The sequence below is a fragment of the Heliangelus exortis genome, chromosome 1, assembly GCF_036169615.1.
Source record: "Heliangelus exortis chromosome 1, bHelExo1.hap1, whole genome shotgun sequence".
In the NCBI taxonomy this organism is placed as follows: domain Eukaryota; kingdom Metazoa; phylum Chordata; class Aves; order Apodiformes; family Trochilidae; genus Heliangelus; species Heliangelus exortis.
In genome coordinates this window covers 112,665,239-112,679,649 of record NC_092422.1, presented here as the reverse complement: position 1 = coordinate 112,679,649, position 14,411 = coordinate 112,665,239, and the positions used below count along the sequence as shown (strand labels likewise).

Genomic DNA, 14,411 nt, shown 5'->3' with positions numbered 1-14,411 from the left:
TCTCCCTCTGGTGGAAAATAGGCTGAGCCAAGAGAGGAATTACAAATGGGACTTGACAAAATGTGTAATTCTTCAGACCAATTAGGGCCTTGGCATAGAATCAGAGCTGTGCACTTCACCACTCCTCCCTGTGTTCACATCTTAACATTCCCTTGAGAAGTTTGCCACTGCCCTACAAGCAAGAAATGGCTGAAGCACCTGAAGTATGCAAAGGCCAAATGAAAAGCAAACTGTCTCACAAGCAATCTCAGTAGCTCTTAAAAAGCAAACCTGCTTTCCCTGTGGCCAGTGTAATGCCAAGATGATATTGCCATACCTTTGGTAGGAAGTCATACTCAAAGAAAGGAAGGAAGAAGTGAAGCAGTGAAGTCACACATTACCTTAGCATAACCACACATAAGCAGGTAAGCCTTAGGGATGTGGGGAGCTATTCCTTGTTGTATAAAGAGAAACTTGCCATATGCACAAGTGCCAGACATTAAAATGGTCCACTTTAGTATCTGCACTGCAGATGATCACTGACAGTTCCTAGTTTTTAAGGGAAAAAAAAATATATATATACATACACACACACACACACACACACACATATATATATATGAAGTGCGATACACTGGATATAGGGAGGGTTATATATGGTGTTTTACTAAATAAATAACTTCTTGCATACGTGTTGCCTCATGAGCATAGCTTTATCTACAATGGGTTAAGAGCTGTGGTGGCTCTCAGTTTGAAAGCTCCAGTAAGAAGTGCTTCTGTTGGACAATTTTTTTCTCACTCTGATGTTACAAAAACAAGGCTGCTGTGGGTTGCATGCTGAGAGTCAGTGGACCTCAACAAGCCATGAGGTAGCTCAAGCATGGCTTGAGTGATCATTAACAGACACTAGTCAAAAGTACATCAAAAGAGGACACCAGAGAGCAGCAAAGAAAGATACTGCTGCAAGGCACCATTGAAGTACAGAAAACATCATATTTACATGGCAAGCCCCTTTTCCTTCCTACTCTTGGCAAATCCTGCCACCTCTGCAAAAGAGTTATCATTGCAAACAAGCAGCAGGGGTGAGGTTTAGATGAGGGGAAAACCAAATTGCTTTCTTTAGCATGAAATGAAGAATGTAAAAGACATCAGCCCGAAGAGTCCAGCAATCCATTACCATGAGCTTACATGAGCCACATTCTCCATGTTTGTAAAACACAACCAAAGTAGCTAACATCTCTTATGTGGCAGGAATCCAGAGACAGAGGCAAGCCAAAGCAAGATCAGGCAGTCCTCCAGCAGTGTGGCTTAGCTTCAAAACCTAAAGTGCACTTAAAATTTTAAGGGGGAACAAGAGGCCAACTTTAGATGCTATTTAACAAACCATTCATGTTTGTTAACACTAAGGAACCTGATGATAAGTTCCTTAGTACAGCCCAGATATCTCAGCCTTAATGACTTGCAGTGTGCCTATTGCATTGAGTAGGCTAAAGGGGGAAGGGGCTATGTGCCCGCTTGTATCAACCCAGTACATAGAGAAGAGCTGCCCAAAACATTATAAAATTATGACACACAACTCTGCTCTGCTGACAGCCTTAGTGAACGGAGCAAGAACTGATTCTGTTTGGAGACTGAACTCCTACTTCTATCCAGCAGCAAATGTGAAGGAGTAGAAGTGCTGGAAAGGAGTAGAAGAGTGAAAAGGAAAAAAAAAAATTGTTCTTCTCACACTGAAATTGGCAGACAGCTTCCCTGGTGTCCTTACATTGGCAAAGAGCCTCCCCTCCTCCTTAGCAGCTGCCCCTTGTTTCAATGTATTAAAAACAAGATAACAAATCTATCCAGAAAAGGCATTTACACAGTGCCTAGAATACAAAGAGAGGCCACAGTGATAGAAATCAGAATTATGAATTATCTATTCACAGAGTACACTGCCCAGACCTTTTGGGAAAACACAGCCCTCATTCCCATGTTGTACTGCAGGTAGTCATACAACAGATACCAAGCCCAGAATGGCCCAGGGAACAGTGTTCTCCAAGTCTACACAGAGTGCAGGCTCCATAATGTTTCAGAATTACCTATGTAAAAGCAAAATACTAAAGGCCCATAGCACCATGTTCAATGCCAGCACTATAATGAGACACAGGAAAAAAGCACAGGAGAGATGAGCATTGCTTCCAGTGTCCAAGGTCCCTGAAACAGCTGGGAGTTTGATGTGGAAATTCCTAACTGTTAGCACGTAAAAGAGAAGCAGGACAGGCAGTGTGTGAGTGGTTTATGTCATATGCATACATGGAAGGAGTGGTTGAAGACCAGATCCAGATTCACAGATCTGGAAAATATGTTTCACTTCTAGAAATAAGACCTGGCAAGTTCATAGAGGGAAAAGAAGACAGGAGGGAGAATAGGCACAAAGAAAGGGAATGACTAAAAACAGAGGAAGAATCAGGAAGAAATAGTAGTGACCTGTTGGTTTTAATTGCCAGTTTTGCTTTAAACTCAGTGCATGACCTTGATGACAAGAAAACCTTAGCACGCTTTTCTTCAGTTTCCCATGGCTGTAAAATAGATATAATGTTGCTGTACTTCAATAGACACAAATGCCTTAAGATCAAAGAATCATAGAATGGTTTGGGTTGGAAAGGACCTTGAAGATCATCTAGTTCCAATCCCATTGCATGGGCAGGGACATCTTCCACTACACCAGGTTGCTCACAGTCCCATCCAACATGTCCTTGAGTACTTCCAGAAAGGGGGAAGCCAGAACTTCCTTGGACAACCTGTGCCAGTGTCTCACAATCCTCACAGTAAAGAATTTTGTCCTTGTATCTAATCTAAGGCTACCCTCTTTCTGCTTAAAACCATTACCCCTCATCCTATTGCCACGTGTTTGTAAAATGTCCCTCTCCAGCTTTCTTGTAGGCTCCCCTCAGGTACTGGAGGGCTGCTATGGAAAGTGCTAGAAAGCTATACAATATTACAGTGTAAAAAAAGCATCAGGCAGGCAAAAAAGAGAAAATACAACTCAGTAAATAATCACCGGTACCTGTAAAAAAATATCCTTTCTGATGCCATAAAGAGCGACGTTATTTATATTCTTAAAAGCAGGCATGGCTGAGGAAACAGTGCTCTATCCTTAGTACCACTGTGGTTCCCAGCAGACTTTCCTTCTGAAGGAACAGTGTAAACAAATGCTGATGAGCTGGTGACAGTGATTGATTAACAAAGATCAGGAATCCATTGTATTCAGCACTGTGAGCACCTAATGATCCCTATTCAAGAGTCTCATATTTGGATTAAGCAAGAGAGAACAATGGAGAGAGCAGGCTGGTAAGAGATGCACATACTGCAATGAAACTGCTTTCTCTTAATTGGATTTCATCTTGCTGAAATGATAAAGTGATCCCACCACTCCAGCCTCATGTTTGTGGGAATCTGAGTCTGTTGTGTATGAAGGCAGCCAGCAGGTCTCTGCTTGGAGGGCAGAGACCGGATGAGCAAATTCATGGAGCAGTAATTATATGCAAATAATTTTTTCTGCAGGGAATGAGAGCGAAGCAGGAATTTGTGGCAACACCAGCTCCAGGTTTTTCGATGTTCCCCAGGGAATTTCTGCTTAAGCGAAGGGCACTTATGAGGCACATTATTTCCTTATTCCCACAGCCTGGGCACTGTTTTGCCTGCAGGGCTGCAGGGTTCTTAGCATGCAGCTTTGAACTCTGCCAGTCACCTCACTGGAGTACTGGAGCAAAGCAATGAAGCCAATGCAGCAAAAATGCTGATAGTACTACAGTCCAGCAGAAGTGTTATTCATATTCAATTCATGGCACAAATCCTCTGTAGCAGTGAGAGAAGGACAGGGAACAGAAGCCTGCTGTCTCTGCTTTTCTTGTGCTGCCTATTTATTCTTGTTGTGCATCATACTTTCCCTCATCAGCATCCATCACTTCTGCACAGCTCAGGCAGCGCCTGAGATCCAGGTTTGCAGGGCTATGAGTCAGCAAGGCCTTTTCCACTGTGACCTGAAGGCTCCCAAAGCCAGGGAGTTTCTTACTGTCAACTGTATTCTGAGTAAAGTTGACATAAAAAATATGGAGTCCCCATGGTACCAGTATTAACAACAATTTTCAGAGTACAACAGCACTTTACGTGGGAAAAAAAGAGAAAAGGCTCTTGGAAGGAATAAAAGCAGCTGTAAATGTCACATCCATTTAATGTCAGGAAATCATTTATCTAGAGAGACAGGCTCATAGTACTTATTAGAACTGCTGCATAAGAAAATTTTTTCATTTTCTGACCAAGAGTTGGAAGGCTTTTTCCCCATCTTCTTCCAAAATAGGACAAGACAGAGAGTCTTGTGATTTTTCTTGTGAAAAGATAGAGAGCAAGGAGCGAGAAACACAGAGTTAATATCTGGGGAATATGGGCATTTGATTAGAGTTGCAAGGCTTTAATTGTCAAATCTGTAGTAAGAGACAGCAATTTAATAAACGAGCTTACAGCACTGGGCCAGAAAGACTAAAAAATAGCAGAAAACCAAACAGGAACATGAAAAGGCAAAGTAATTTGCTAAAGGATGCCAAACAGTCCAGTGGCAGAGACAGCTTGAGCTGTGACTAAACCCAGAGTTTATTAACCCAGCATTTACTAAACCAGCAGCTCCCACTGTACTGCTGATATTCTGAAGCTTGGGTTTAAATAAATTTAAATATTGTTGAAAGCAATACATAAAAAGGGTTTACAAGCAATTAGCACAGTTCTTTTATTGGGTGCAAAGTTGCCAGGACATTTGGAGAGTTGCAGCACTATTGGGCTAGGGACAGTGATAGTTCCCCAGGCAATCATTCTAACCCATCACTGACATAAAAGAACATTGATGCAATCTTTTTAGTTGCTGTGTTTTGCATCCTTCATAAAAATAACTCAGTGAGAGCTGGCAAATGTGCCTAATATAGCCTGAGAAACAGTCTTTGACTTTCACTGCATGTGTGTCTTGCATCTGCATCCATGCTGATAAATATTCTAAGGTCACAGAGGTAAGACAGCCTCCTGCATTGAAAAACACACCATCTGCAGTATAACATTTTGAAAGGAATAGTTAAAAAGACAGCTACAGAGCAGAGAAATACACAAGTAGAAGAAAAACAGCATTTATAATTCTGTTACCAAGTTCCTCTGGTCACAAAGATATTACGGTGCCAGGCACCATAAATTATACTTTCTATTTGCAGGTAGAAAATTGAGAGATTATGCATTTTCCATCCTTGGAGGTTTTCAAGACTGCATAAAACTGTGAGCAATCTGATCAGACATTCAGCCACCCGACTTGAGCAGGAGGTTGAACCAGAAATCTCCAGAGGTGCCTTTCAACCTGAACTGTGATGTATTTATTGTGGTATGAGGAAGGTGAGGTGTTGCTGCCCTTTGTGAGTAGAATGGCAACTTCTGGCCCTTATTTCCTTCAGCTGGTGCCAAGTATTTGATGGCTACTGAAGACAAATCCTTCCATTTTCTATGCCTCACCAGGAAGTGTCACTGGGTACAGCTATAGGGGCAACTTAACCCAAAAGTGCAAGACTTACCCAGGTACTTTTCTAGTTTGCTTAAATCATGAGCTACAGAATCATTGGGCACTGACACTTCACATTGCACTGTGTGGACATAAAATTTAGCCAGACATTTAAGTAATGAGCAGAAATTCCTCTTAATCACATATTCCCCTGAAGGCAGTCACTAAATAAGAGTACAAACTATTCCACTAGTGCCTGTCATGCCTGCTTTTCTAATGCCTCATCTTATGAACAAGTCAAACACAAAACTTTGTTTCCAAAGACTTTAGAGTACTGCTGATTTTCTTCATTCTTGTCATGTCTACCTTTACATATACTGGCAGCTGCTTGTGCTTCATTTATCTACATAAAGTAAATAACACCAACATTATGCACTCTCAAGGAGTGCACTTCCATAGACCCACAGTGTTCTCTACTCATAAGCAGAGATGCAAATATGCTAAAGGTGAGAAATGGGAAGTCTGCTGCCCTAAAGCAGCTGATGGAGCTCTCAATGCAACAAAACAACCAAGAGCATGGCATAAAGGAAAGGAAAGGATGAATTTCTCTGTGGATTCTGTGGTTGACAAACCATCAGAATTTGATGTGATTAGAAAAGTAAATACACAGTAATAGCTATGTAGGCATTTTCCTGCTTCTTAGTGCACACAGGTACTGCTGGGATCTAACACTATGTCAGGCATAGACCAGATACTTAGATCATGTTGCAGGGGCTCCCTCAGTTATTTCTCTAGTGGTGAGGAGGAGGAGCTGATCTGTCTCAGTCCTATAGGGAAGCTGAACTAAGGAATAGGTGATTGGCAGCAATAGTGACCATAGTAACTTCTTGCAACAGCACGTGGGATTAGGAGGAAGCACGCCATGGGGCAAAACTAATTGTGTCAGTGTGGAACCTTATCCTATGGCCTTATCCTAGAGGACTAGGGCTACCAAGTTTTGTGAACTTGTAAGAAAAAAAACCTGTGCCAAAAGAGGGGGGTGCAGAATAGGTCAATCAAATATATTTTTGTTTTTATGCAAACTCTATCAGAACAGTATCTGATTCAGGGAAGTGTAAAACCTCCCTGTCACAGGCACTGAAATAGTTCATCAGCTGGTTGAACTGCAGGACTATTAGGATCTTTGCTACTTGACTGTGCACTGGTGGTTTGAACAGATGCAATGACTGCAGATACTGGATGTCAGATACCGTTGCCCTCCATATTCTAATTTTTTTGTTGGAAATCCTAGGTATGTCCTGGTGGAAGGCAACCTGCCTTTGAGCTGTCACTGTGCTGCCACCCCTTGCAAAGCAGGTGAATGGGACCTGTTCCTAATTAGCCAAGCAGAGTAAGAAGAAGGATGCCCTCCAGCCACAGTCTGCTTACAAGATACTTAAGTAAGATTTGTAAATGGCATGTAATGGGGCCTGGATGACAACAGCCACCAATCACACTTGGAGAAAGTCTATAAGCCCTTTATAAAGGTGAAGAACTTGTAGCATGAGAAGGCAGATCTGACCTAGCTTTCATCCATTTGGTGGAGATATCCACAGTAGCAAAGCTGGTGAGTCTTAGACAGCAGAATGAACCAAGGGACACATGAATGTGGAGGGATCCAGGCATTTTGTACTGTGCAGTACTCATGCAGGGGAGGAGAAGTTCCAGGCAGAGAGGAAGGAGAAGAGAGCACAGAGCACAGAGCAGCAGAGTCCTTTCTAAGAGTGGGAAGGGAGACCTCAGTTGGGACAGCCAAGGAAAGCCACATTCATCATCCATCCACATGGACTCTGGGACTGTCGGGTTGAGTGCTCATTTGCAGCTTCACTTCTCAGAGGCAGCAAGAAGAGGTGGCATGTGGGGAGGCAGAAAGGTGAAGCAGCCCTGGGAGCTGGGAGAACACAAAGAAAACAAAGCAAGGTTGGATAAGGGAGCTGAATTACAAGGGCAAGACCAAGGGATTCTCTCAGTGCGAATACCAAGGAGCTAATTCTAGAGCAAGACAATCTGTCTTGCACTGACAGGGTTAATTTTAAATTGGCAGAAAGCTTCTTGGACTTTTTTATTTCCACCATCAAATCTCTGGGGCTGGCAGTTGCCAGTTACAATAATGTGAGGTGACAGTCACATGAGGAGTGGTGGGTGGATAAGCAGGGCTGAAAATCCAGAAGGTCAGACAGCACTGAATTATAGTGACAGGACACAGAAGCCTCTTCTCCAAATTTTCTCTTCCTCTCTCCCCTCCTTTCTCCCCCTGCAATCTGCAGCACCAGAAAAGCAAAAATGTAAAAAAAAGAGAAATCATTCTCATGTCTAGAATGCAAATAGAGAGAGGGCACCAGGAGCTGGTCCAGGAGCTGGGTTTCAATGGCTATGCTGTCACTCCAGTTGTCTAAATTTACAAACCATATTGCTGAAATAGACCAACTAAGCATCTCTTTTCACTTTACACATAATGTGGGCTGCCAGATATCACCCAGCTCTAGTGACTGTTAAAGCAAGATGATTCTGCATGCTTAAGATTTTTTTTTATATATACAAAGAAGCTTGCACAAAGAAGGTACAACACCAGTATAGAACACAGGGAGCTCTGAGTGTTCCTACTCTGCACTCCCTTTGCACTGGGCTGAATGGTCATGCAAAAGTAGGGTCCTTTGCATGTAAAGCTGAGGCATTCCTAAGGCATATTTTTACCCCTTCTCCTCCTTATCTAGCTCAGAGACAACTGGTTTAGGCTCAGTCCCATTCCCATGACCAGCAGGTGAATTACAGCTACTGCCATTCTCACATCAAGGATCATTCAGCCCTGACCTCAGACTTACCTCTTGGGTCTTTGAGTCATTACTAGTGATTAGTCCAAATTTTCCATTCCAGCATTTCAGTGATGTTACAATCTGTAGGTCACAGTCTGTGAGAACTTTCTAATGATACCAGAATTCCATGAAGGATAAACCTGTTCACCATCCACAAGAGCTGGTTTCCATGACAAGGATTACAGCTGACTGACCTCTTAATGCTGTTCAGTCGGATGACTGCTGTCACATCCCTGGAAAATGGTGGCCCATATTGAGCCCCAGGTCAGCAGTCCATGGAGTTTGAAAATGCTACAGCTGGCTGCTGTGGCCTTTTCTAAAAGGTTTCCCATGGATGAAACTGAAAGAAAAGGTAACTGAGCCATACATGGAACCAAGTTTTTTGTGATATTACAAAATAAAAAAGACTTGCACCACTCGTGTCTCTTAGATTATGAAGAATACTTAAAACAATACCTTGCTTTTTCAAACTTCTTCTGCATAATAATTTAATATCTTTTCTAACCACTTTGTCACAACAGACTTTCTCAATGCTTCAACAGTCAGCTGAAGCACAGGTTGTGAAGCCAAACTTAAAACAAATTCAGAGAGGAAGATAATTTTTCACAGATCTATTCAAAATTTCTTAAGCATTAGGTTTAGAACAAATTTCATTCAAATGCCAAATAAGTCCTTTGGAGAAGAAATCTCTTTCTGAAGGGATCATATAAGGTTTTAGAACATTTTTACCTCTGACGATCTGCTGATCACTCCTCCTCTAAGAAAGGTCTTTAAGTTGGAACTACCAACTTCTAGATAGCATAGAGACACCCAAACTTGAATTTAGCCCTAAGACTAAACATAAAACTATTAGATTTTTAAAAGGTTAGGAGAACCTTTCGAGGTTCCTGGAACCTATCGAGGTCCTGGAACAGGTCCAAAGGAGGGCAACCAGGCTGGTGAAGAGACTCGAGCACAGGCCCTATGAAGAGAGGCTGAGAGAGCTGGGGCTGTTCAGCCTGAAGAAGAGGCAGCTCAGGGGAGACCTCATCACTCTCTACAACTCCCTGAAAGGAGGGGGTAGCCAGGGGGGGTTGGTCTCTTTTCCCAGACGACTTTCAACAAGACAAGAGGACACAGTCTTAAGTTGTGCCAGGGGAGATTTAGGCTGGATATCAGAAAGAATTTTTTTACGGAGAGGGTGATCAGGCAATGGAATGGGCTGCCCGGTGAGGTGGTGGATTCTCCATCCCTAGAGACATTTAAAAAGAGACTGGATGTGGCACTCAGTGCCATGGTCTAGCAACCGCACCGGTGGGTCAAGGGTTGGACTTGATGATCTCTGAGGTCCCTTCCAACCCAGCTAATTCTATGATTCTATGATACTTGTGCTTGGGATTGCCCCGACTCAAGTGCAGACCTTGCACTTAGCCTTTTTGAACTTCAAGAGGTTGGCAGGGCCCATCTCTCAAGCCCATCAAGGTCCCTCTGGATGGTATCTCTTCGCTCCCGTGTATTGACTCTACCACACAGCTTGGTGTTTTCAGTGAACTTGATGAGGATGCCCTCAATTCCACTGTGCATATGTCTCCAACAAAAATATTAAATAGCACTAGTACCAGTACCAACCCCTGAGGAATGCCACTTGTCTGCATATGACATAGAGCAGTTAAAATATGGGAGGAAGTTCACCATTGGTTCAGCCTGAAGTCATTTGGCTCTCTCCTGCATCAATGGCACCTGAATTTCCTGTAGTCTCAAAGCTTTAAAGCTTTTACTCTTCTCTTTTGGCAGATTCACCTTCCAAGATTGCACCCTGCCTGTCTAGGCTTAATACTGCACTATAGCTGCAGACTTGTTATGGATTTTAAGCATAAGAAACAGGGATAAAACCAGCAACAACAGCTTCAGGGATAAAAAAAAAGGAGAGACTTTTTTAGTGAAGAGTACTAGCAAAAAACACCTAGCTTTTAGAAGTGACATGTAATTGGAAAAATACCATGCCTTGTCCTGACATTTGATACCTTAATTGCAAACACTCAACAAATTGGCTTTTCCGCATTCTAATGATCCTGGAAGATTCATTGTAATTGCAACAGCTCTATAATTTGCAGCAACTTCAGGGAACGAATTTATTAGCACAAATGGTAAGAGCTACTAAACAGGACAACTTTTACAGCCTGATGAGCAGAGTGGGGAGCAGCAGTTATATCACTGCTCTGACAAAAGCCTGCATTACTGTCATTAAACCATGCAGGAGGTGAAAGAGTTAGAGTCACCTAACTTCTTCACTACTAGTTGACCTGAACAAAAAATGCATCTTTTTCTGTTCATAAGCTCTCTATGAGTTTTTACTCTATTCAGTTAATAGACAAGTTACACAGTTCCGCATACCCAGAGTTGAGGAATGGTTTCAGAACTGTTTAAATATCCTCTAGTAAATTTACTTGAAATTATTCCTGGAGATAGATCTATGGAAGTCAGTAATGATGCCGAAAGGCTCCTGGGTTATATAATGGCAGAATATTCTGTGTAGACATTCCAGCTTGTCTGCAAAAAACCTGCAGTTGATAAGGATGTCTCCCCCTTTCATAACTTAGCTCTTTTCCTCTCTCCACCTTTTCCCTGCTCCAAGTTTTGTGTGAGCAGGGAAAGTTTTGTTACAAAAGTTGCTGACAGTCACTTATATATTGAGTTTTTGGAGGTAACCTAATCTAGGAATGGTGATAAATCTATGAAACAGTAGTTCACGAATTCCTTGAAAGCTATGTTTTCAAAATACTAGATTTCAGAGTTGCAGATGGAACTGATTTATCACGGCATCTCACCAGTTCCCTGGACCAGGAAAATTTGTTTCAGTTGTTTCCTTACTGATGTTTCAGTGCAGCTTCCATATCTTTCCACAGAGACTTTGTTTTGCATTTCCCATTTGCTTCTATTACTTAACCCATGATTTAATACTATACATGCAGTGAGGAAGCTATTACAAAAGTAATCCAAAAGGCTTATGATAACCTTGGAAAAACAGCACAGCAGCTAGTGCTATATTTGTCCAATTTTTCAGGTGTTATTATATCAGAATTTTCTACAGCTGCTTCCAAAAGAGCTTTGCAACATCCTTTACTATCAGAGGATCTTAAGTAGCAGCTTCTCTTTTACAAAGAAAGAGCTACGCAAAGTAGAAGCTGAACCTACACATCTCTGTAAACAAGCAGCAGGAAGAAGAGGTTGGGAAAAGGTTTTTTCCAGGGCTGTATGCTGACAGTCTAGATGCTGGAGTTTAGAATCTGTTTCTGCCTTTGAGATACTGGTGGACACTGGGCAAATCACTAGACCTTCCATGTAAAATCAGTGGGTTTTAACCTTTCCTACTTTTAAGACAGTGATTGAACTTAATCAAAGTACTTAAAAACATCAAGTGAAAGGTGCTAGAAAAAATACTAACAGTAGGAAGCCTTGACAGATGAACTTCAGCCTTCACTATCCGTATTACTCTGAAAGAAGGTAATAAGTTTGAAATAAAAGTTGACAATGTTAATCTTTGTCCCCTGTGAAGCACAGCTTTCTAGCAGCTTCATCCTTCTCCACATTACCAAAGTTCTGTAACCACATTTCCTAAACATGGTAAAGTCATTCCAAATCTTCTCCCTTTTAGAAAAGATGACAATGAAGAAAGCTTATTTAAAAAAAAAAAAAAAAAAGTCATGCTGCAAAAATGGCATGGAAAAATAATTAGTAATTGAATTCATTTTACAGCTCCCAGATGATGCAGCCTCCCTGACTCATCCAAGACACTCTTTATCAGAACTGTCAGTATCACTCTGAGACAGTGTGTAATAAAATATGGAGAATGTGTTCAACATCCACAACCTCACTGATGCAATGAGCTGACATGAAAAACACTTCTTCTCACTGTGAAATGTCACGATGCCATTTCTCCCAGTGCAAACTCTAGCTGAAGCCAACAAAAGTCACCAAGTAGCAGGCTTATTTGCAGCTTTTCTAGGTGCTGGCTTGTGAACAGCTGTGTTTGATTCACTGACCAGAACATAATAAGGCATAGTGGTTAACATGCCAGTGAATCAAAGGAAACACAGCTAAAATTGCAACTCTTAGCATTGACAAGATCAGTGGAATTATCTGGGTTGGAACAACGGTGTGAAATGTTGCATTTCACACAAAACAAATCTCATGTAGCTCAGCTTTGCTCCACGAACCAAGCAGCTGTGAAATGCAGAGCTGAATGAGCATTAGTCAGAAAAAAAAAAAAAATCATCCATATACACTATTCATTGGTGTTTAACCTCTATGGGAATTTCCAAATCACAGCTCCTCCAACTCACAAACACCAGTCTTCTCCAAGGTGACTAAAAACCATCATGTCCTCCCTGTAAGAAATTTTGCTCTCTTCAGGTTTTATTCAGTATCAGAATGAAGCATGAAATTTACCCAGAGACACAGAACTGTAGATGTTTGGGCAGTCCCTGGGCAAGATGTGTCTGCACTGCCACGACTGCTACAGGGAGGTGTAGTTCCACACCTCTCCTGTTTGCTATCTTCCCTGCACAGATTTTTCCCCCAGTCAAACCACTTCTTGATCACAGTGCAACACAGGACTGCTGGGACCAGGCAGGGTAGGCTGTATGCAGGAAGTGAGAACAGGCACCTTGAAGTTTCACACACATCTTGAAGGTAGGGAAAGGAAGACTGTGCCCTATGGTCCACAAAGCCCTCGTCCTCCCTCTCATTCCCTCTTGCCCCTAAGTCTGTGTGGGTTATATGAGGACTTCCTTCCAAGGAGAGGTGCTTGTACAGCATTACGTGAGGTGAGGTATGTATATATATGCATACATACATATGGATGTGTATATATATATATATATATATGTACCATAATATGGTGCTTCCTTCTTTCAATGTCTCAAGCATATACAGCAGGGTGCAGTGCTCCCAGATATTGACTGCATATCTAAGGAAGAGGGGAAAAACATAGAGTATTGGCTTAGCTGAAAAACTCACGTGTGATTGTGCACTTCAAGTCTGCACTCTGGTGCCTACTGGATAACTGGTTTCTTTCAATCTTAAATTTCCTCTCTCTTTAGACTTTACCTACCTGTGTCCCCTACTGTTACCTAAGGTGTAAAGGAGGGTGGCTCCAAGCAAAGGGCTGTTCTGTGCTTCCTCCATATCCCTCTTCCACAGGCATCTGGGGTTTCTATAGCTGGAGGTCAGGCACTGAGCTAGATCAGCAACTCTCAGCTGCCAGGTTCAGGGAGATCTACACTGGCCATGGCCGTGGATAACTGAGACACTGCCACACTGTGCTTCTGACAAAGATCTCAATCTCCACTCTAGAGTTTTGTCAAACAAGGCTCTGCTACAAAAAGTGCTGAAGGCACAAAAGTGCCTGGTTGATGAGGCTGAAGGCAACTTTGAAGATCTGGAGTTGGTTAGTAAAGGCCTGGGATGCTTATGTTCCTGCAAACCAATGACCAGGCACACTGGGTTTGGAGACTGCTAGAGAAGATCAAGTCCACTCTTACCCCTCACAGATTTTACTTCTGATAATATCATCAACAGAATAAAAACTTATATATTTATTATACTTATAAACTTCTTTGTGTGTCTGTGTGTGTTTGTGTATGCATGACCCCAGTGGGGAAAAAAGGTAGTGAAAAGAGGGGGGAAGAAACCTGCAGCAATAAAAGGTCTCTGGATCTTTCACTAGAAGAGATGGAAGAGATAGAATCTGAATCTGAAGCCATTCACACACATTTCACTAGTTACACAGTACAGCCACAAGATACACATATGTAGACTGTATTAGATTGACTTTGGACTGTCTTATTAAAACATGCTTGAGTCCCTCAGTTTTTTACAGGTCCCATGTCAAGTTAAGTAAAGCACACTATTCCACCCTCCCTTGAATACATTTCTTTACAAAGAATTTATCTGAGGATGTGGCATATAAACACATTTCCAGGTAGCAAGCCAGGTTTTCAGTTTGCAGCACAGCAGTTCCTCAGCAGTAGCCCCATGTTTTTAGCCAATGATAAATACAAGGTAGCTTAGAGATTTACTCAAAGGTTTCA

General features: G+C 42.1%; 1 long non-coding RNA gene across 9 annotated transcripts in view; it reads right to left on the bottom strand.

The window, feature by feature from the left end:
• LOC139803196 (uncharacterized) overlaps window positions 1–14,411 on the bottom strand; it is a 186,803-nt gene that overhangs the window by 106,486 nt on the left and 65,906 nt on the right. The window lies entirely within an intron of this gene.